Raw genomic sequence first — 22,190 nt, 5'->3', positions numbered from 1 at the left:
TCAATGACTTAATCCATAGACTGTTCACAAAAACATAAAAGCAAAACTGTTTATCAGAATACTTAATATATAACAGTTTTTTTAGTACAAATATATACAATTATTTTGACAAAAACCCAAACAAACAAGGTCGGACAAAAACCCAAACAAACAAGGTCGACAAAAACCTAAATTCCAATATATGGCTAATAATTGATTGTTTGTTAGCTTTGAATACAAAAAGGTCTGTTTGGAATTGGACTCAGTATTGCCATCTTCTTTGTTGATTATATCTTCTCATGGGGGCATTTCCTAGAGCTTGGAGAAGAGCCTCAATACTGCCACGTCTCAAAAAACCTAGTCTGGATCCTAAGGATCCAAATAATTTCTGCCCCCATCTCACGTCTCCCTGCCCCGGTAAAAATGGCAGAGAAAAGTATGAATGCCCAATTGAGTACTTTTTTACGAGTTACTGAAGCCTTGGATTCCACTCAATAGGGCTTCAGAAAGGGTCACAGCACGGAGTCCACACTAATAAAATCTACGGATGAGATCAGGGGAGTCCTTGACCGGGGCGGTAAGGCTGTCTTGATTATGCTAGACCTCTCGGAGGCCTACGGCATAGTCCATCACGATTTGTTGATGGACAGGTTGCGGGAATGCAGAGTTTAGGGAAAAGCCTCGAAACTATTTAATTCCTTCCTCTCCGAACGATCGCAAATTGTATCATTGGGAGATTTCTTTGCCACTCTATGCAGTCTGACTTGTTGTGTTCCACAAGGGTTATCTTTGAGTCCCAAACTCTTTACCATATATGTGTTTGTTCCGCATACCCTTGCATAGTTTTCAAAAACCTTTTTCCACTTTTTCCATCTGACAGGTGGTTCACCTGGTTCAGATAGAAAAAACGGTGGTGAGGTAACATTTTGCATTATGCTACACACACTGTAATAAACTACCAGCCAGTAAAACAACAAACACCCCAAAAAAAGTCAAAGACTTTCATCATTGAATAAACTCAAAAACTTCTTAAGTTACCAAAATCAGTCTTTGAGAAAAAAAACAATAAATGTCAAGGTGTGCTTATCACCGAGTAAGCACCAAAGTAAATTACCAAAGTTTTCTCTTGAGTCTTCTTATGAGTCTACACTGAGACTGTTGTTCTTCTGCAAGCACCAGATGTATCCACAACATAAATGAGAAGTTAGAACAACATATGCGCTGACCCAAATATGATTTGCGCCGTACAAACGATTGTCCAAATGCTCAGCATACTCCAAATAAAACCAGTGAAAAACGCGATCTCCAATGCGATATCCAACTGTCAAATCTGCGTCATGGAGACTGTGAATAATACCGGAAATCTCGAGTTTTCACACCCAATATGTCCGCCGCGCGATGTCATCCACCATCAGTTCTTTTTCTTTAAGAAATAGGGCACATTTTCCAACCAAAAGCGATCTCTCACAAGATATTTGAGCTTGTTTTCCCTTTTTTTTTACAAACAGTCCTTTAGTCTTTTTTCTCGAAGAATTTGCCCATAAAGCTCACCCTTTTGACGTGAATAGGTCCATTGCGCTCCACCAATTAAGTCCAGATAGTCACGTCACTGAACCACAGGCGAGGCCCTGATACGTCACAGGTGTCTAACTAACATTTTGTTGAAGACAGATTTCACCTCCTTACGACGTCAAAATCCACACACCGCTAACCTTGACTCGGGACTCAGCGCAGCTCCCGCCGACACCCTCGTGAATCAGGACTTTTCACTTCCAATCCACGTCAAGGTAATTAATCTTTCCTTTATCCTTCATCTTTTCGAGATACCGTTGCTGTTGGGGTTCTCTGCTACACCTCTGGCTTCACTCCACCACGATCGTCGCCAGTGAAATAAAGAGGCTTCCACAGGTTCAGTTGTAAGACAGAGGTTTAATACAACAACCCCATCCAACATTTCACAGATCCCCAACTGACACACTTAGAACTTCCCTTGGAACCTTCCATATACTTGGTTCCAAGGCATAACATAGAACCTTGTGAAAGGTGAGATCATCACACTCCTCTTATCAACTCCTTCTGTTTTTCCCTCACCTCTTATGCTGAAGACACACAAATCGTGGTGTCATTGCATCCGGGCCAGGAGATTGGAATAGGTGAGATTGGAACGGTGGGGAGGTGGATGTCCCAAAATTGTCTTAAGCTTAATTCCAGTAAGACAGAAGTTGCCTTGTTTGGGAATGATCCTAGTTTCTGGAATCCAAACTGGTGGCCGAACACTATGGGTCCGCTCCCAAGTTCCACTAGAAAAGTTAAAAACCTGGGAGTGATAATAGATTACAAACTTAATTTTGAGGCTCAACTCAATACAGTGGCCTCAGCCACATCTTATGTCCTAAGGACATGTAGGAAATGTTGCCTTTCTTGTCAAAGGACAGCCAGCATTTGGTGATCACCTCACTGATTACATCAAGGTTAGACTACTGCAATAGTCTATATCTTAACATCCAGTACCGTTTGGTGCATAAACTCCAACTCATGCAGAACTCGGTGGCCAGAGTGCTTTCAGATATACCAAAATTTGCCTCGGTCTCCAGTGAAATCCGTAGACTTCACTGGCTACAGGTCGAGAAAAGAGTGGAGTTTAAGTCACTCTGCATGGTCTTTAAGGCTCTACAAGGCATAGGACCAGACCATTTGAAGCTGCAGTTTCAGTGGTATGTGCCCACTAGACCTCCGTACTCTCTAGGAGCAAAATTGGTGATACTACTTCCTAAAAAAAAAGTCAGGTGGGGAGGTAAAGGTTTTAGCGTCTGTACGGCTAAGGCTTGGAATGATCTTCCTTTCCACCTTAGGAATAGCTCGGATTTACTTGAATTCAGGAAGGTTTTAAAGACCTGGCTTTTTTACTAATTACTCCATCCGGTTTAATTGATGTGCTTTAGGGAGGACTGTAGCTAGCGCCAGGACACCTAAGGGTAGCAGTTGCTCTTTACAAATCTCCTAACATTAACATTAACATTGACATTAACAACATTGACATTAACATAGTTCTCCCCAGATGTGCATGCTGCTTCTGAACTTTAGAGAACAATAATGTTTATCATGGTGTACTATGTCTGGTAGTGTAGTTCCTATTTCCCTTATAGGCTCTGCGAATTGGAATAATATACACTATAGTTTTGGCATAGGACTGAGGTCAGTATGTCTCTATCAAGTACATTAAACTTAATTACTTTATGTGGCAGCTAACTCAGAGGTCACTAGAAACTTCTCGAATAAACAAGAAGGGAGTAGTTCCTAACAACTGCATAAACATGACAACTTTGTTTCCGTCAGAGTCGGAACAGTTCTCAGAATCGTGGAAACAATAGATAAGTCTCAGTCAATCATGCATGCTTAGTTTCTTCAGAGTTACACAGAAATAGATAGACGGGCGTTTCAATAAAAGGATTTATTGAAGAGTCTTATTTCTCGTGCAAGAGATATTAGCTGTGACAATCGCAAGACAGTATGCGAAATATAATACATACAGTATAAGCCGTAAGAAGAAATAATACTGCAATAGCATGGTCTTTTAGCTATGACATATATTCATATAAATATATATAAATAACACAGGCTAAAATGTGAATACTCGTTTCGGTGCTTCTAAATAGTTTTACCCCAGTGTACTTAACGTAAGTGTAGTACGAGGTAAGAAGTAGGTGCTGTTTTCTATAGTATGGTACAATACAGCATGTATTGCGTTTGTGTGCCAAGAGTCCCTCTAGGTTCTAGTCTGCTCCATACCTTAGAATGAGAGCGATGGGAATCTCCTTCCCGATCTCAATCCCTAACACCCCCCGAAGGGAGTCAGGACACTAGAAGCTGGATTCTCTGTGAGCAGGATGACAGCGTCTGGTCAGTGCGTCAGGCGGGGACTCAAATTCCTTCCGAACTTGCCGTGGTGAGCTGTATCGAGCTGTGTAGCCGAACCGTGGTTTGCCATGGTAAGTGAAGGTATATTTATACCCGGAAGGTGCCTAGGAATGCTAGCATTGACGTAAAGTCGGGCAAAGGAAGACGTCATGAATGAACCCCTAAGGAATAGTTGTTCATGCATAATAAATGAGTTCTTGGAGAAATCAATAATCCAAGCAGGGAAAGTCCCAATGGCTTAAAGGTCTGGTTTCTAAGAACTCATTGTGACATGGGATGGACAGATGTAGGTGACCATAACTGTATTTGGATAGCATGGCTGATGCCGAAATAAGGACTGGAATACTATGCCTAAATAATGGCAATGTGAGATGTGTCTATATAAGGGCATGATTCAGGAAACCTATGTACGGGTATCTAAATTGAAACACAACGCCTACTCCAGTTTCGAATGATCGACATTACTGAGTGCTAAACATACTAAAAATAGAGTTACACATGAGTTGCTAAAACATGTCTAAAACATATATATTTTTTAAATGCATATAAACTGTTGCTATGCATGAAATGCAATTGTGCTATACATACTAAAGCAAAGTTCCATTCTAAGCATTTGCGTACAGTAAATGCTAAATGAATGAACATAAATATATACACATGATGAAATGGTTCGTAATTACAGAAGAAAAAATTTGAAACCATTTCTTGTCAGGTTACATAAATTTGACAAGATGACAATTTGTCTCTGGACGTGTTCAAAGAATTCTGTTGTCTATGAATAGTTCTACTGTAAGCAGGTTACTTTGCCATAAAAAAGAAAAATACAAATTTAGAAAAAGAAGTTAATCATGGGAAAAAGTTCCAAGGTTTGTCTTTAGTTTTTAAAAAATGAAGGCCAAATTCAGAGTATTCCTGGTACCGTGTGTGCTGAATCAAAAGTCAGTGTATGGGGATAGAGAAAACAAAAAATCCTCTATTCCTGTAGACAAAAAATCATCTACTGTTGTAGTTGATAGTTGGAATATCTGATTTAGAAGGTTAACTGCACATAGATGCGAAGCATCACCTTCAGCATTGGAAGCATCAGCAAAGTTTGTTTCCGTTGTTACCTGTGTGCCGTTGTTTCCTCTCGTACCTCAGCAGTAGCAGTTTGCGTTTATGAGATCTCAATGAATGCCGGCATCAGGATTGGTAGCCTCTGGGGACAACACAGAGCCTAAATAAGGACTGGGATACTATGCCTAAATAATGGCAATGTAAGATGTGTCTATATAAGGGCATGATTCAGGAAACCTATGTACGGGTATCTAAATCGAAACACAACGCCTGGGCCGTTACCGGGTCCAGCAGAGTATCGATATCTGTTGGCATGACTGATGGGAGTGTTATACAGATGTCTAGCATGAATTCTTCACCAAAAAGCAGGCTGCGTAGAATAGGTAAGATGTAATCTTGCCAGATTGGTCTGAATGACAGAAACCATGTGGTATTTAATTCTCGTAGACTGGGTAAACCCAAAAGTTGTACTATGTGCTCACAACACTTCCTTTCCAGGAAAGCTTTCTCCGTGGTGCTGGGAGTGACGCCGGTGGATTTGCTTGCCATAGTGTAGCAGTAGGAATAAAAAACGGATTCCTGCAACAAGTGCTAGAATTAGCGGCAGACCACAAACACCTAGTGCACGAAGTTTGGAATGATTCCGAGGACTGCTTGAAAAGGTGTTAACAGTCGTGAACATACGTTCTTAAATATATGCACAATACCACTCGTATCAGACATGTTTAAGATATGTCCCAACATTTCTGTGAAATGCGTAGGGCAGTTTGTACTTACAGACCCTGTATTTCAGCCGAAGTCCTTGCAATTTGTAGATCATAGGTTTCTTTGGCCGAGATCAAAGGCACGGTTTGTTGTAAAAGAATGGCTTTCATTCTGCTTAAAGTATCAATTCGTATAGAAGAGATGTTCAGTTAAGGCCTTAAAGGCGACTCCTTGACTGTGTCTATTTGAGGGAACAAAACATGCATACAGCAAGTGATCCCGGAAGTAACCATTACTAAATACGGGATGCCTGGCAACATGCCACAGCAGCTGTGATCGATCAACAAAATTTAAATTCCATTTCAAAATTGTCCAAAAATTGGATTCATCACTGCCGCTGGTGAACCTTGCAGGTGACAGGACAAATTTGCAGTGGAACCGTTACAAGCCCCGTTTAAATTAATACCCTGACATAGGAGAGTGCGGTTTCACAGTGTGTACCGCTAAGAAACACTCCAACATCTGTGTGTGTGAGGTAAATCCCAGGATGCATTGATGTATTCTTTACCCAACCTTTCATACTTGCATGCTGGAATATTTTTGAGGCAATACTGAAAATGGAAGGTTATAACAGGCAGAGTTATTTTGCCATGATTGATCCACTCAGTAGCTGGTTTTTCTGCTACTGTAAATGGCAATTTTTCCAGTTTTTCAATGCTCGGCACTGTATACTTTGCACCCCTTTGTACCAGTTTGATCTGTATATCAGTGAGATTGAATTCTGAAAACAGAGATGTTGTGTTGATAAAACGCCAAGGCACATAGCCTGCACACAAGTTTTGTAACATCCAGCCTAATAGCAAAATAGACCGTAGTTGAGACTGGTCTTGTCGCAGCATGACCAAATCTTGTTTCATAATGTCTATGGCAGAGGATACAATGTTGCCCAATTAATATATCCTGGATGACAGAGTCGTTAACCCATTTTCAACTACAGCAAGAGATTTCTCTAAATGAATACGATTAAATTATTGTATTCTTTGCAGCGTCTTCTTGGATAACCATCCATATTTCATTATAAGCAGCATAGATACCTGGATATATGGAAAGTTTTCGACACAGTTTTCTTGGACCTAGCAAGAAATCCCTATGGTCTGCGCCTTCTTTAGGTAAAGATAAGTGTTGTTTCACATCCTCGAGTGTAGATTTCTGTAGTCAATCAAGGCATAATTTTCCTACACTGTATGTTGTTTCTACCCCTGGATGCTGTCGTTGAAGATAACGTGGGTCTGGCCTATTGAAAGTAAAACCCTGTATTTTGATCAGGAATCTTTCTTGACAGGTGTTTGTGTCTGTAGGCCAAAGCAACCATTTTATCCATTCAGGATCTGATCTGTTGTTTTGTAAAATACTATGTACGTCAACCTCCCCCTGCGTATTGTTATTACTTGCAGGTGTAGATATGTTTTTGATCTTGGCTAATATAAGGCAAGACGTTTGTTGGACAGTGTCATTCAAAAACATTATTTGCTGTGGGATGATACAGGCTCTAACCAAAGCTTCCATCCCCTGAACTTGCCAATCTTTTGTACCCCAGACAGATTTCGTGTCAATTGTTTCTTTCCAAAAGTCGAAACCTTGTCTAGACAGTTGGGTAATAAAGGCTGCAGAATAAATCAGTTTTGTATTGGTTAACATATTTTTCATTCCTGTTTTTTTCACATTTTTTAAATAAAATATTTGTGGATTGAATACGTTGAACCCTGAAAAATATGGAAACCTCATTGCAAACTTTTTTGAGCTACCCTTTGGTGGTGTAGGACATTGGTTAGACATAAAAACATTTCTAGGTGTTGCAGATTTATGCAAGAAATGATGACCATAGTGGTTATAACAATAAAGCTGTTCATAGTCGGATGTACCCTCTAAATAATCATGGTTAGAGAATGCAGCCGATTTTTCTAGATCGGACATCATGTTATTAACAGTCTCGAAGTCCCAATCATCAGAAAAGGAACTAGAGGTAATAAAGTCACTTAATGAAATTTTAAATAAGTGTGGAATATTCAAAAGTTCAGACGGGCCGAATATGTCATATTCAGTTTTGTCCCAAACTATACCATCTTGTATAGGAACGGCTGTGATGTTCACTGATGACAAGTCTCTTGCTTCAGAATGGGAGGATTTGTGTGGTTTCAGAAGTAATTTCACTTCTTTACTTGCTGTGTCCATTTGAAAATATTTTCCATTTATCAGCATAATCATAGACATTACTAAAGCTAGCCAATGCAGAAAGACATTTTTTTTTCTAGAAACAATCTATAGTTCAATCCATGGTGAAACCAGATACGTTTTTATCAGGAAAAGAATAAAGTCTGTTGCTTGTTCTTTGAAAGTTCTTTGTGATGGCGTTGTTTCAGGTTCGCTGGGATCCTCAGAAAACGTATCAAAGTTAATGAAATAGCCAGAGGCAATTCTGTCAATGGTTGGAATTGCATAAGGATTCTTTGAAATCACTGGATTCAGTTGATCACATGTTACGTTGGTGTAGACAAGTGTATCAGGACAAACTGTTATTTGGGTTTCAAGAGGAATACGTTCCATAGCATTGTTGCTCAGTCCTTAATTTCTCACTTCTGAATCTTCGAAAGTGATGAGTGTTTCAGTTTGAACCTCTTGGATAGTAGCTAGAGGAGTGCGTCTGCTACTTGGTCGGAGTCCGCATTGCCTACTGCTTAGTATTGGCCACATAGTATGGTTTGATGAGATTGATAGACACAAATCTTTGCTCCTTTTTTCCAGCAAGGGGGAGCAGAAGTACTGTTTTTGATCCATGGATGGCAAGGACAGGTACTGGTTGTCTGTAAGAAGGCCCAAATCCCTTCCTATCAGCGATCTTCGCACTGACTAGATCCAAAACTTTTGGGATCCAGACAGGCCTGGCTGGGACGGCTAGAGTTTCCCTAGTGGTGGTTGGCTTCAGGAACACGTTGCTTTGCTTCGATCTTAGTTCATTTGGATCCTGTAAAACAGCCAAATGATCTTTGATGTCAAAAGGTTTATTTTCCACCACTGTGACTTTGTAATCGAGATCTGGGACCCATATTCCTGTCCCAAACAGGACCTCATATGGAGTGACACCCCCTAGAGAACTTCTTGGCAAATTGTTTAATGAGCGTTGGACCCTATAAAAATGTTTGACCCACCCATCACCCGAACCTAATACCCTAGCTGTTATAGACTGTTTTATGTCCCGGATTTTCCTTTCCACAACAGAATTTCCCTCAGGATGGAATGGAGAGGTGTACCGCAATGCTACACCCTAACTGGCCATGGCTTCTTTGTAAGCTCGAGAACTAAACGCAGGGCCCTGGTCAGAGTGTAGTGTGCCTATTGCATATGTGCCAATAAAGACTCACGAATCTTTTATAACAGTTTGAGCATCAGCCGAGCGCTGAGGCCACATCCGTAGGAACCTTGAGCACAAATCCACTGTGACCATGATATATTTAGAGTTACTATCCCTTTGCAAGGGACCGCAGTGATCCAGGTAAACACACACTAATGGTTTATCTGAAATTAACAGGGACGTCTGCACAGGACGTTTCACTGTAGAGACTTTCAACTTCTGGCATATTTCACCTTCTCCTAATGCCGGGCCACCAATATCTCTGTTTTATTAATGATACTGTGGAAGAAACACCTGCATGGGCAAAGGCTATCCCTTTACGTGCTGCTAGGATTAGTCCTAATCTTTGTTCCATGTTTGGAATTACTCTATCCCCCACTCCAGGGATTCGAGCAAACGGAACGTTGTTCGCATCAATTATATACGAGTATTTGAGTGGAAACTTTTTAGGTAACGCTGCACCACTGCCTTTGCTTGACGCATTGACAGCCAATATTATCTCACTCCCTATTCTCGTTTTTGAACGAGTGATCGCAGCTACGGAAGCTGTTTGCACAGCCCCCTTTGCGGCTTCATCAGCCAATGAATTCCCTGCAACGTGAACGCCATCACGCTGATGACTCAGCGTTTGTATTATGTTAGTGTTTTGTAGTCCTTTTCATACTGAACTACTTGTTCCCAAAGGGTTGATTGTGCCACCTTTTGCATCTTTGAAACCATTTTGAAGCCAATTCTGTAAATATTCATTATATGATTGAACACAGTAAAAAGAAGCGCACACAATAAGTGTGGGGAATTCGCGATCCGTATTTTCAAGTGCCAATTTCAATGCTTGTAGTTCAGCTCGCTGAGCTGTACAATCGCCTAGAGATTGTGTTTTTGTGACCATTGGTCGGAATTTACCATTGCGTGTACGACCTTTAACGATTGCGCATGCTGCAGTTTAAGCTTGTTTACTCTCCGTAGCGGGTTGTGCAGATACGTCAGTATAAAGTATGAATTCGTACTGATCAAGAGGGAGAATCTCAGTAGGCAGAGGACATTTGTTCGTATTGGAGGAATGCTCGTGTTTTCAAATAAGGATCAAAAACATATTCAACATCTGTTGCAGCATGACCAAATCTTGTTTCATAATGTCTATGGCAGAGGATACAATGTTGCCCAATGAATACATCCTGGATGACAGAGTCGTTAACCCATTTTCGACTACAGCAAGAGATTTTTCTTAATGAATACGATTACATTATTGTATTCTTTGCAGCGTCTTCTTGGGTAACCATCCATATTTCATTATAAGCAGCATAGATACCTGGATATATGGAAAGTTTTTGACACAGTTTTCTTGGACCTAGCAAGAAATCCCTATGGTCTGCGCCTTCTTTAGGTAAAGATAAGTGTTGTTTCACATCCTCAAGTGTAGATTTCTGTAGTCAATCAAGGCATAATTTTCCTACACTGTATGTTGTTTCTACCCCTGGATGCTGTCGTTGAAGATAACGTGGGTCTGGCCTATTGAAAGTAAAACCCTGTATTTTGATCAGGAATCTTTCTTGACAGGTGTTTGTGTCTGTGGGCCAGAGCAACCATTTTATCCATTCAGGATCTGATCTGTTGTTTTGTAAAATACTATGTACGTCAACCTCCCCCTGCGTATTGTTATTACTTGCAGGTGTAGATATGTTTTTGATCTTGGCTAATATAAGGCAAGACGTTAGTTGAACAGTGTCATTCAAAAACATTATTTGCTGTGGGATGATACAGGCTCTAGCCAAAGCTTCCATCCCCTGCACTTGCCAATCTTTTGTACCCCAGACAGATTTTGTGTCAATTGTTTCTTTCCAAAAGTCGAAACCTTGTCTAGACAGTTGGGCAATAAAGGCTGCAGAATAAATCTGTTTTGTATTGGTTAACATATTTTTCATTCCTGTTTTGATCACATTTTTTAAATAAAATGTTTGTGGATTGAATATGTTGAACCCTGAAAAATATGGAAACCTCATTGCAAACTTTTTTGAGCTACCCTTTGGTGGTGTAGGACATTGGTTAGACATAAATACATTTCTAGGTGTTGCAGATTTATGCAAGAAATCATGACCATAGTGGTTATAACAATAAAGCTGTTCATATTCGGATGTACCCTCTAAATAATCATGGTTAGAGAATGCAGCCGATTTTTCTAGATCGGACATAATGTTATTAGCAGTCTCGAAGTCCCAATCATCAGAAAAGGAACTAGAGGTAATAAAGTCACTTAATGAAATTTTAAATAAGTGTGGAATATTCAAAAGTTCCGACGGGCCGAATATGTCATATTCAGTTTTGTCCCAAACTATACCATCTTGTATAGGAACGGCTGTGTTGTTCACTGATGACAAGTCTCTTGCTTCACAATGGGAGGATTTGTGTGGTTTCAGAAGTAATTTCACTTCTTTACTTGCTGTGTCCATTTGAATAAATCTTCCATTTATCAGCATAATCATAGACATTACTAAAGCTAGCCAAAGCAGAAAGAAAAAAAAAATTCTAGAAACAATCTATAGTTCAATCCATGGTGAAACCAGATACGTTTTTATCAGGAAAAGAATAAAGTCTGTTGCTTGTTCTTTGAAAGTTCTTTGTGATGGCGTTGTTTCAGGTTCGCTGGGATCCTCAGAAAATGTATCAAAGTTAATGAAATAGCCAGAGGCAATTCTGTCAATGGTTGGAATTGCATAAGGATTCTTTGAAATCACTGGATTCAGTTGATCTTGTGTTACGTTGGTGTAGACAAGTGTATCAGGACAAACTGTTATTTGGGTTTCAAGAGGAATACGTTTCATAGCATTGTTGCTCAGTCCTTAATTTCTCACTTCTGACTCTTCGAAAGTGATGAGTCTTTCAGTTTGAACCTCTTGGATAGTAGCTAGAGGAGTGCGTCTGCTACTTGGTCGGAGTCCGCATTGCCTACTGCTTAGTATTGGCCACATAGTATGGTTTGATGAGATCGATGGACACAAATCTTTGCTCCTTTTTTCCAGCAAGGGGGAGCAGAAGTACTGTTTTTGATCCGTGGATGGCTAGGACAGGTACTGGTTGTCTTTAAGAAGGCCCAAATTCCTTCCTATCAGTGATCTTCTCACTGACTAGATCCCCATCTTTTGGGATCCAGACAGGCCTGGTTGGGACGGCTAGATTTTCCCCAGTGGTGGTTGGCTTCAGGAACACGTTGCTTTGCTTCGATCTTAGTTCATTTGGATCCTGTAAAACAGCCAAACGATCTTTGATGTCAAAAGGTTTATTTTCCACCACTGTGACTTTGTAATCGAGATCTGGGACCCATATTCCTGTCCCAAACAGGACCTCATATGGAGTGACACCCACTAGAGAACTTCTTGGCAAATTGTTTAATGAGCGTTGGACCCTAGAAAAATGTTTGACCCACCCATCACCCGAACCTAATACCCTAGCTGTTATAGACTGTTTTATGTCCCGGATTTTCCTTTCCACAACAGAATTTCCCTCAGGATGGAATGGAGAGGTGTACCGCAATGCTACACCCTAACTGGCCATGACTTCTTTGTAAGCTCGAGAACTAAACACAGGGCCCTGGTCAGAGTGTAGTGTGCCTATTGCATATGTGCCAATGAAGACTCACAAATCTTTTATAACAGTTCGAGCATCAGCCGAGCGCTGAGGCCATATCCGTAGGAACCTTGAGCACAAATCCACTGTGACCATGATATATTTAGAGTTACTATCCCTTTGCAAGGGACCGCAGTGATCCAGGTAAACACACGCTAATGGTTTATCTGAAATTAACAGGGGCGTCTGCACAGGACGTTTCACTGTAGAGACTTTCAACTTCTGGCATATTTCACATTCTCCTAATGCCAGGCCACCAATATCTCTGTTTTATTAATGATACTGTGGAAGAAACACCTGCATGGGCAAAGGCTATCCCTTTACGTGCTGCTAGGATTAGTCCTAATCTTTGTTCCATGTTTGGAATTACTCTATCCCCACTCCAGGGATTCGAGCAAACGGAACGTTGTTCGCATCAATTATATACGAGTATTTGAGTGGAAACTTTTTAGGTAACGCTGCACCGCTGCCTTTGCTTGACGCATTGACTGCCAATAATATCTCACTCCCTATTCTCGTTTTTGAACGAGTGATCGCAGCTACGGAAGCTGTTTGCACAGCCCCCTTTGCGGCTTCATCAGCCAATGAATTCCCTGCAACATGAACGCCATCACGCTGATGACTCAGCGTTTGTATTATGCAAGTGTTTTGTAGTCCTTTTCATACTGAACTACTTGTTCCCAAAGGGTTGATTGTGCCACCTTTTGCATCTTTGAAACCATTTTGAAGCCAATTCTGTAAATATTCATTATATAATTTAACACAGTAAAAAGAATCGCACACAATAAGTGTGGGGAATTCGCGATCCGTATTTTCAAGTGCCAATTTCAATGCTTGTAGTTCAGCTCGCTGAGCTGTACAATCGCCTAGAGATTGTGTTTTCGTGACCATTGGTCGGAATTTACCATTGCGTGTACGACCTTTATTGATTGCGCATGCTGCACTTTAAGCTTGTTTACTCTCCGTAGCGGGTTGTGCAGATATGTCAGTATAAATTATGAATTCGTACTGATCAAGAGGGAGAATCTCAGTAGGCAGAGGACATTTGTGTTCGTATTGGAGGAATGCTCGTGTTTTCAAATAAGGATCAAAAACATATTCAACATCTGTTGCAGCAAGAAAATAAGCCCATTGTATCCATCTTGGATGTAAAGCTTTTGCTTTCGGAATGCTCGCTTTTGTAACTGCCTCTAAGGCTGGTACTGGAGTCATGACAATAATGCGTTTCCCCTGAGCTAGAGCTCAGAGAATGATTCGTATCAATTAATCAATCAATCAATCAATCAATCATTTATAAAGCGCACTGCATACCAGCGAGGGTCTAAAGGCGCGGGGGGGGGTGCTACTAATCGAACAGTCAGTTCCTGAGTATCCTACAGAAGGTCGGAAGGTCTTGGGTCTGTCGTAGGCTCAGTGGGAGGGTGTTCCATGTCCTGACGGCGAAGTGGGAGAAGGATTTCCCACCAGTGGTTGTTCTTTGGATGCGCGGGACGGTGGGGAGTGAGAGGTCGGCAGAGCGTAGCTGGTGGTTGGGGATGTAGAAGGAGAGCCGTCTTTTGAGATAGACTGGGCCTGTCTTGTGGATTGCCTTGTGTGCTTGGGTGAGGAGCTTTAAGGATATCCTCTTGTTGACGGGAGCCAGTGCAGGTTTCTCGAGTGGGGGGTGATGTGGCCGTGGCGTGGTATGTCGAGGATCAGTCATGCCGAGGCGTTTTGGATGCGTTATAGTTGTTTGATGAGCTTGGTCGGGGCTCCCGCGTAGAGGGCATTTCCGTAGTCAAGTCTGCTGCTGACGAGGTCCTGGGTGACTGTCTTTCTTGTATCTATCAGGATCCATCTGTAGATCTTGCGGAGCTTGCGGAGGGTGTTGAAACAGGAGGAGGAGATGGCGTTGAATTGCTTGGTCATTGAGAGCGTTGAGTCAAGGATGATTCCCAGGTTGCGTGCATGGTTGGTGGGTGTCGGGGCTGCCCCCAGTGCCGGCGGCCACCAGGAGTCGTCCCAGGCTGAAGGGTTAGAGCCGAGGATGAGGACCTCCGTCTTGTCCGAATTCAGCTTCAGACAGCTGGTCTTCATCCAGTCAGCAACGGCCTTCATTCCTTCGTGGAGGTTGGCTTTGGCGGTGATAGGGTCCTTGGTGAGGGAGAGGATCAGCTGAGTGTCGTCAGCGTAGGAGATTACGCTGAGGTCGTGCTGACGGGCTACGTGTGAGATCGGGGCCATGTAAATGTTGAACAGCGTCGGGCTGAGGGAGGATCCCTGGGGTGCACCGCAGATGATCTCGGAGGCTTTGAAACGGAATGGGTTGTGACGAGTTGCTTCAGTCGGAGGTTGGCGAGGTTATAGATCAGGGTTATGGAGTTGTTGTCATTGTTTTTCTCAAGGTGAAAGTTCAGGTCTCCGAGGAGAATGTAGTCAGTGGAGGTCAGGGCATGCATGCTGATCAAGTCGGTGATGTAGTCGCTGAACTGGGGGCGGGTTCCGGGGGGTCGGTAGATGAGGGTGCCTCTGAGGGTGGAGTTAGGGTATGTGTGGATCTGGAAATGCATGTGTTTGGCGGTGCTGAGCGCGTCGTCTGTGCTAGTTGAGACCCTGATGCTGTTCTTGTGGACGAATTGCGTACGTTTACGAGTGTTAGTAAGTGATTTGTTGCTAACATGTCAGCTTGAGGTGAATGCAGGATATCTGTGTGTTCCTGTGTCCAAATTTTTGATTTTGAAATCAGGTTTGTTTAATTAGTAGAGAGGTTTAACTCTTTCTGGGTAATTTAGAATGTAAGTTCTTCCAAAATTTAGGAAACCTAGAATTGACTGTAAGTTTTTCAGCGTTTTTGGAGGTTGGAGCAGCACACACTTTTCTAAAAAGTTGGCTGCCAGGCGTTTGCTTTCACTTGAAAGCTCATATCCTAGGAAAAGGACATTGAGGTGGGCAATTCTTGATTTCTTGAAATTGAATTTGTAGCCCTCAGAGGCGAAGCCCAATATAATGGTATTCACCCTGTTCAAGAGCCTATCCAGGTCATCGTCTGTCAGATAGATGTCATCGACATATGAGAATGCCTCGTCATCATAAATTTGTAGTAACTCTATTACTCTTACTGAGAACAACCCCGGGCTGTTCTTGAATCCTTGTTGGAATCCACAAAAGTGGTGCTACTTCCCCATTATTGAGAAAGCTGTCAAGTACCTGCTTTCAGGTGCTATGTTTTGACAAAAGAAACCATTTGAAATGTCTAATGTGGAATTATATTTTTTATGCACTATGTTATTCATTAAGTTATACTATGCGCATTTTGCACTGCAAATGTCTTAGAACAAGAGTTCAGGTGTCTGTAATCCAAAACTAGATGAAATGTATTGTCTGGTTTGGATACAGGAAACAAAGGATTGTTCATTGATGAGGTGCATGTTTCAATCACCAATTGGTATTCAAGTTGATCTAAGATCTCCCTAACCTGTTTTTTAGCTTCTTGCTTTATTGGGTACTGCCTTTGTGCAGTAGGTTGATTTTTTAACTGGATCTAGTGGTGAGGTGAGTACTCATCCCATCCTACATGATTTTTATATAATGCGGGGGCTTGGGCAACTTCCCATTTCCTGGCATAAGTATATTTTAAATGTACTGGAACATGGTTGGAGAAGGCTGGCATAATGATGTCTTCGCCATGTGGACACTTCCTGACAAATTCTGGTGGCCAGACCTGTTCTGCTAGAAGTATATTATAACCCTTTGAAAGTCTCTCCCATCCGGAGTGTTATTTCATATAACTTTTGTGGAGAACTAACCCTGGTGTCTACAGTCTCTACTGTTATGTACTTATTCAAGTCCACTATCTCCAGAAGTTCCTTCAGGTTCTGTCGAGCTATTGTTACTTCTGCTGCACTGTCCAGCATTGTCTGAGCCCATTCTCTGTTCTTGAGTTGTGTTCTCAGAATTCTCTGCATGTCTGATCTTCAGACCTGCTACCTTCTTCCTTGAGAATTGATTTTTTTTTTTTTTTGCGTGTTGATCGTCTTTGGACTTCACACGTTCTTCTTTGTGATCTGACTTTCCTCTTCTTTCGGATGTCTATGACGATATCTGAAAGGTACGAGAGGAACGTGTATCAGTATCCTGATACCTGTCAGGTTTTTTAAATTATCCCTATTCCTGAGGTTAGACCTCCTTTCAGAGGGCTCCTTTTGAGGAGACATACCTTGAGATTTAGAATGTTTCCGTTTTGAATGTAGTTTGTTATTTTCACACTCTTTTTAGAAGATGTAGGATTTTGTGTAATAGAGTCCTTTTCAGGAACTCCAGACAGTTGTAGTTTCAAAGGTTTCCCACCTAAACTGTCTCTGCCTAATTCTTCATAGGATTTTTCAATTATTCTGGGTAGTTTTTGTTGATATTCTGTTACATCAAGTTCCCTTAAGCGTTGGCGGATTGCCACTTTTATATTAGATAATAATATTGTTTGGACTTGGTTTTTCAGTAATTTCATGCCTAAATTTAGAGCAGGCTCTGCCCCGTTTTTGTTTTGAATTTGTTTCAGGACATCTGGTATTACCGCAATAGATGGAACACCATGTGTTTTAGTATAGATGGCAGCAAAGACTGTGCCCCAAGTGGTGCATTCTTCCAGATGTGGTTTGATCCCCATCGGTAAACAGATTGTTAGGATTCTGTGTTTCTCATAAGGGCTAGTATTAGGAAATACTGCTTCGATTTGAGTAATTTTTTGAGCTATCCAGAATGGGATTTGTTCACGTTTTGTGGCCATTTTACCCATGACTGCGTGTAAAGTCTGTGGAGTAATTTTTAGTGCATTCCCCTGGTGAGAGGTTTGATTTGGAATGGTTAATGGTGGTTGGACTGTATTAGTCCGCATGACATATTTGGCTAACTGTCTGTAAATTCTTATCAACTCTTTGAGTTGAGTGAGTAATTCCTCGTCTGACATTATTTCAATGTCAGGATGAGGTGTGTAGCCGGCTAAAATCGGCCATGTTGCTCCTGGTCTACCTAGTGGACCGAGCCTGGTAATGTGATTGAAATATTTTAGGGCCCCTTTAAACCAGAGATTATGCTCCTGGTATGTGAGCGGAATTTCAACATCCTGGAAAGGAATATATTCCTTAGGTGGTTCATCTTCTTCGTAGAAGTGAAAAAATGTTGTTAGTGGATTTGATTCTGGGAATACTATCCATGATTAGAATACCTCTGTCTGAAAAGATTCATGTGCCTCTATCACGAAAAATGCTCTACCACCTCTTGGTGAAAGGCCATGTTTTATACGTTTTAGAGTGATGGCTTTCCTTAAATTTGAATGGATGTTTATAACACCCTCATCAGTTTCATTAAAAGCTGTATGATTAAAAGCTGTTATGACTGGGTCAGTCGCAACCTCACCGGTCATGGTATTACTCTTCCTGTTTTAGGACATTGTTTAATGAAAAATGCAGAGCAGATTTCAAGGAAACAAAGGTAAGGTGCACAATATTTTGGAACACTATATCCTTCAACGTTGAACAAACCAAACAGCTAATACATAGGATTTTCGTCCTACTCAGCTATGGCGGATATTAACCCTACCCACTCCAGACGTCTATTGGAATATTATGAGTAGGGGGCCTCTAAGAAAAGCACAACTGAGTTACTTCCGTATCTGGTGTTAATTAGTGCCTTACCAAACCGTTGGGTGCCATGTAGTGTAGTTCCTATTTCCCATATATGCTCTGCGCATTGGAATAATATACACAATAGTTTTGGTGTAGGACTGAGGTCAGTATGCCTCTATCAAGTACTTGATAGTTCCTGACAACCGCATAAACATGACAACTTTGTTTCCCTTAGAGTCAGAACAGTTCTCAGAATAGTGGAAACAATAGATAAGTTTCACTCAGTCAATCGGGCATGCTTAATTTCTTCAGAGTTACACAGAAATAGATAGATGGGCATTTCGATAAAAGGATTTATTGAACAGTCTTATTTCTCGTGCAAGAGATATGAGCAAGACAGTATGCGAAATATAATACGTACAGTGTAAGCAGTAAGAAGAAATATTACTACAATAGCATGGTCTTATAGCTATGACATATATTCATATGAACATACATAAATAATACAAGCTAAAATGTGAATACTCGTCTGGTGCTTCTAAATAGTTCTACCTCCGTGTAATCAAAGGATTCTCTTCCGCACCATACACATTTAATCTGTCGAAGAGTTTATGAGGGCTTGAAGCTGTAGTTAATAGCAAGTTGGTTCTGTCATGCCCTATTACGAATTGCATTGCATCCAAGTGTGTATCGCGTACACACTTGGATGCGACTCAGACTGGAGGAGACGGACGCATAGCCACAGATTCAACCACGAGGCTATTCAAAGATTAGACGGACACGGATCCGGAATATTTGGACTCTCAATTCGTAATAGGGCATGACAGAACCAACTTGCTATTAACTACAGCTTCAAGCCCTCATAAACTCTTCAACAGATTAAATGTGTATGGTCCTGAAGAGAATCCTTTGATTATACAAGGATTCGAAACGCGTAGACCAAGGTGCTAGTTGACCGTGGTGTCACTTTTGAGTGTTTAGACCAATCATTACCTTGCATAATAACTGCAAACCAGGAATTATTGAAGCTCTAGATGGTCTTTGTTATTGTTTCGATGCATTTTTTCATTAAATGTACTAGGGTATTCCTGTGATTGTAAATAGGACGAGGGTATAACCTTCTGTTGAGGACTAACTATCTAGTTCCTTCAAATCTTTTGAAAAAACTACACCACCAACTGTCACCATTTCCCCTGTCATCGACTTGTGTTCACCCATTGTCTTGTGTGTATTTATGGTGTCTAGTATTGTGTCAAATGTCTGCCTAATTCACCCTCACAACCACTTTTCCCGTCCATGAATATGCTCCACTTCTCCTTATTGTTCAAAATGTTTGATGTTTATTGTTGATAACAAGAAAATTTAAAAATTCAAAAATAAGTCTAATTTTCAAAACGAAAAATAAAAGTAAAATTATTTTTATACTAGAATCTTGACTGAAAGAGTGGTCATTTGGGAATGAACAATTGCTCGCTCATTCATCTACTGCTTAGCAAATTGTTGCACAGTACTGGCAACCTGTTTTGTTCATTACCTGATTGGCACAGCCTTACTGTGCTTTATGCCAAACCCGTGTTGTTACTTAGTGGAACCCATCCTGGCTTTCCCTGTGAGGCGTCCACTCCTGGGCACCCCCAAGGTGGAGGCCAGGCATCCTTAGTGTTGTGGAGGCCGTTGTGGAGATTAAGCAAGCTATTGCCCAGAGTTGCAGAGTGGGACTCCATGATTGGAACAGGCACCGAGGCAAGAATTATCAGGTCTGTGGAATTTTGAGCCCAAGACCTGCCGAGACAGGGAATTGAACCCTGGTCCCGGGCTAGACCTCTGCATCAGAGTCTGCCGCTCTAACCATTGAGCCACACTTCTCCACTAAAGTCAACATGATGATATGGCTCAATAACCCTTATAGAATGACTGTCTTTCTAAATCTCACTGGGAGGTTTAGAGGAGAGTTTATTTCCATAATTTTTAGTATTGTGTTCTGTTTGAGATATGCTATGGCATGTAAGTGTTATGCAGAAATCTCATAGCATGGCTTGTTTTGAGCGTGTGATGATGATATGTGCCTATAACGCTTAGGGGATGTTTGTTAGAATTTACCAACCCAATACACTATGTGGATTAACTGTTGAACATCATTTTGTGTTAAACTTTGAAACAACTTAAACAATAGCGATTAGGACTGTGTTTTAAGAATGTGTTCGATATTCTGTTTTTTCAATTTTTTTATTGATTCTGAGAATTCATTCACATATATGAATTTGGATTGATTAATTGTTGCATTACTATTAGAGCATTGGGATTAATTGATGCCTCTTAGTATTTGTATACATTTTTTGTAGGAACTCTTTTTTTAGATATTAATCTTGAAAGGTGTTTATATGTTATACTTTGATGTGATATGGACCACAAGGGTTGTATGACAGAGGTACGTAAGGCTAAACCACGCTTGCGTCTGAACAACGAATCCCTTTACCAAGCATGCCTTCACCATGCAATTTCTTGGGAAAGGCATGACTGGTATAGGGATGTGTGGTAAAGATCCAATCCTATGGCACCTGCCCTTAGCCATAACAAATACCCAGACCAACCCTAGCCACAAAAAGTACCCGACACCACCCTGATCCCTGAAAACTAATTTAACCCCGATCCCATAAAACTTCTCCAATTCCCCCTTGAGCCCTGAAAACCACTAACTCCCCCAAGCCCGAAAAAATACCCTGCCCGCTGAACTTTAAAAATTCAGTCAGCGGAGAGGTGGTCCGTGGATGACTGTGATCCACGGGACCCCTCCTGACTGCAAGACGAGGGTAGGCCTGGTAGAAGAGGGGGGCCTTTGCCAGGCCTTGCTAGGTGTTGTCCAATTCAGCCTATTTGACCCACAATTGCCATATTTTACCCCTTAGATGCTTACCCACGCCCGATGGGGTGCTGAAATGTAGACTTGTCGATGAAAGTGTGCATAAGGGTCACTGCAACTGGCTCTTGGACTGAGCTGCCATTTAGGGGTGCAACACATTGGTGCCGGTGGGTGGTAATACCGCCGCAACTGCCTTATTGTGCAACTAGGCCTTGGGGAGACACCTGTAGTGGAGGCCGCACCGCCTCCAAATCCTTCGCCACCCACAGATGGTATTAACCCTTTCCCCTGCTTGCTTGCTTTGTTCAGCTGTACACCTTTCTCCCCCAGATGCAGCCTGGTGGTGGAGAGCGAACTTCTTGGGTCCCCCTTGAGGTCTGGCCTCGTTGGGTGCAAAGGGTAAGGCAGGTCTGGTAGAGACTGAAACTGATGGGAAGCAGAACGTGAGGCTCTTGGTCCCTTCCAGAACACAGAACAGCATCCTCCAGTCACTCAGTGGAGTCTTGTCACTGCACACAACTGTTATGAGACATACTCCCATTTCTCTATGGGAGCTTGTGCTGCAGCTGTAAACCGGCCATAGCACTAGCTCCCATAGAGAAATGGGAAAATCTGTTCATCTCTGCACTGTGTGGCAGGCACCTTAAGGATTAACGGTGGCACACCTCGGACCCCACCCGAAGGCTGCAGGGAGAAGGGGGCCCTGCTAGGGGCTCCCATGTTTGCTTTTCAACAGGCTTTCCACATCAGATAGCCTGACATGGAAAGCATGTTGGAAACTGACATCGTAATCCTGACGGCGGAAACGCCGTCCGTAGTGATGACGGTGAGGCCTCTGTGAGCCCGTCGGAATCCAGCCAGAATGACCACCTGGTTTCGCTTTCGACCACCTGCATGGTAATGCGGGGGTCGAACGTGAAACCCATGATGTGACTCTGAAAGCCTCCTACCTGTGGTCGGAGGCTTTTCGAGTCACTTAGTCATGAGGCCCTCTGTGTCTAACTGGAAGCCAATGCAGTTCTCTAACAAACTTGGAAATGGA

General features: G+C 41.9%; 1 protein-coding gene across 1 annotated transcript in view; it reads right to left on the bottom strand.

Annotated features, from left to right (window-relative positions):
* The window catches only part of LOC147740914 (membrane-spanning 4-domains subfamily A member 4A-like), a 209,143-nt gene that overhangs the window by 52,983 nt on the left and 133,970 nt on the right, over positions 1 to 22,190 (bottom strand). The gene's annotated exons all lie outside the window — the stretch shown is intronic.

Source organism: Lissotriton vulgaris, chromosome 1_1 (genome assembly GCF_964263255.1).
Source record: "Lissotriton vulgaris chromosome 1_1, aLisVul1.2, whole genome shotgun sequence".
In the NCBI taxonomy this organism is placed as follows: Eukaryota; Metazoa; Chordata; class Amphibia; order Caudata; family Salamandridae; genus Lissotriton; species Lissotriton vulgaris.
The sequence above is the reverse complement of the archived record's forward strand: the minus strand, read 5'-3'. Positions and strand labels throughout refer to the sequence as shown.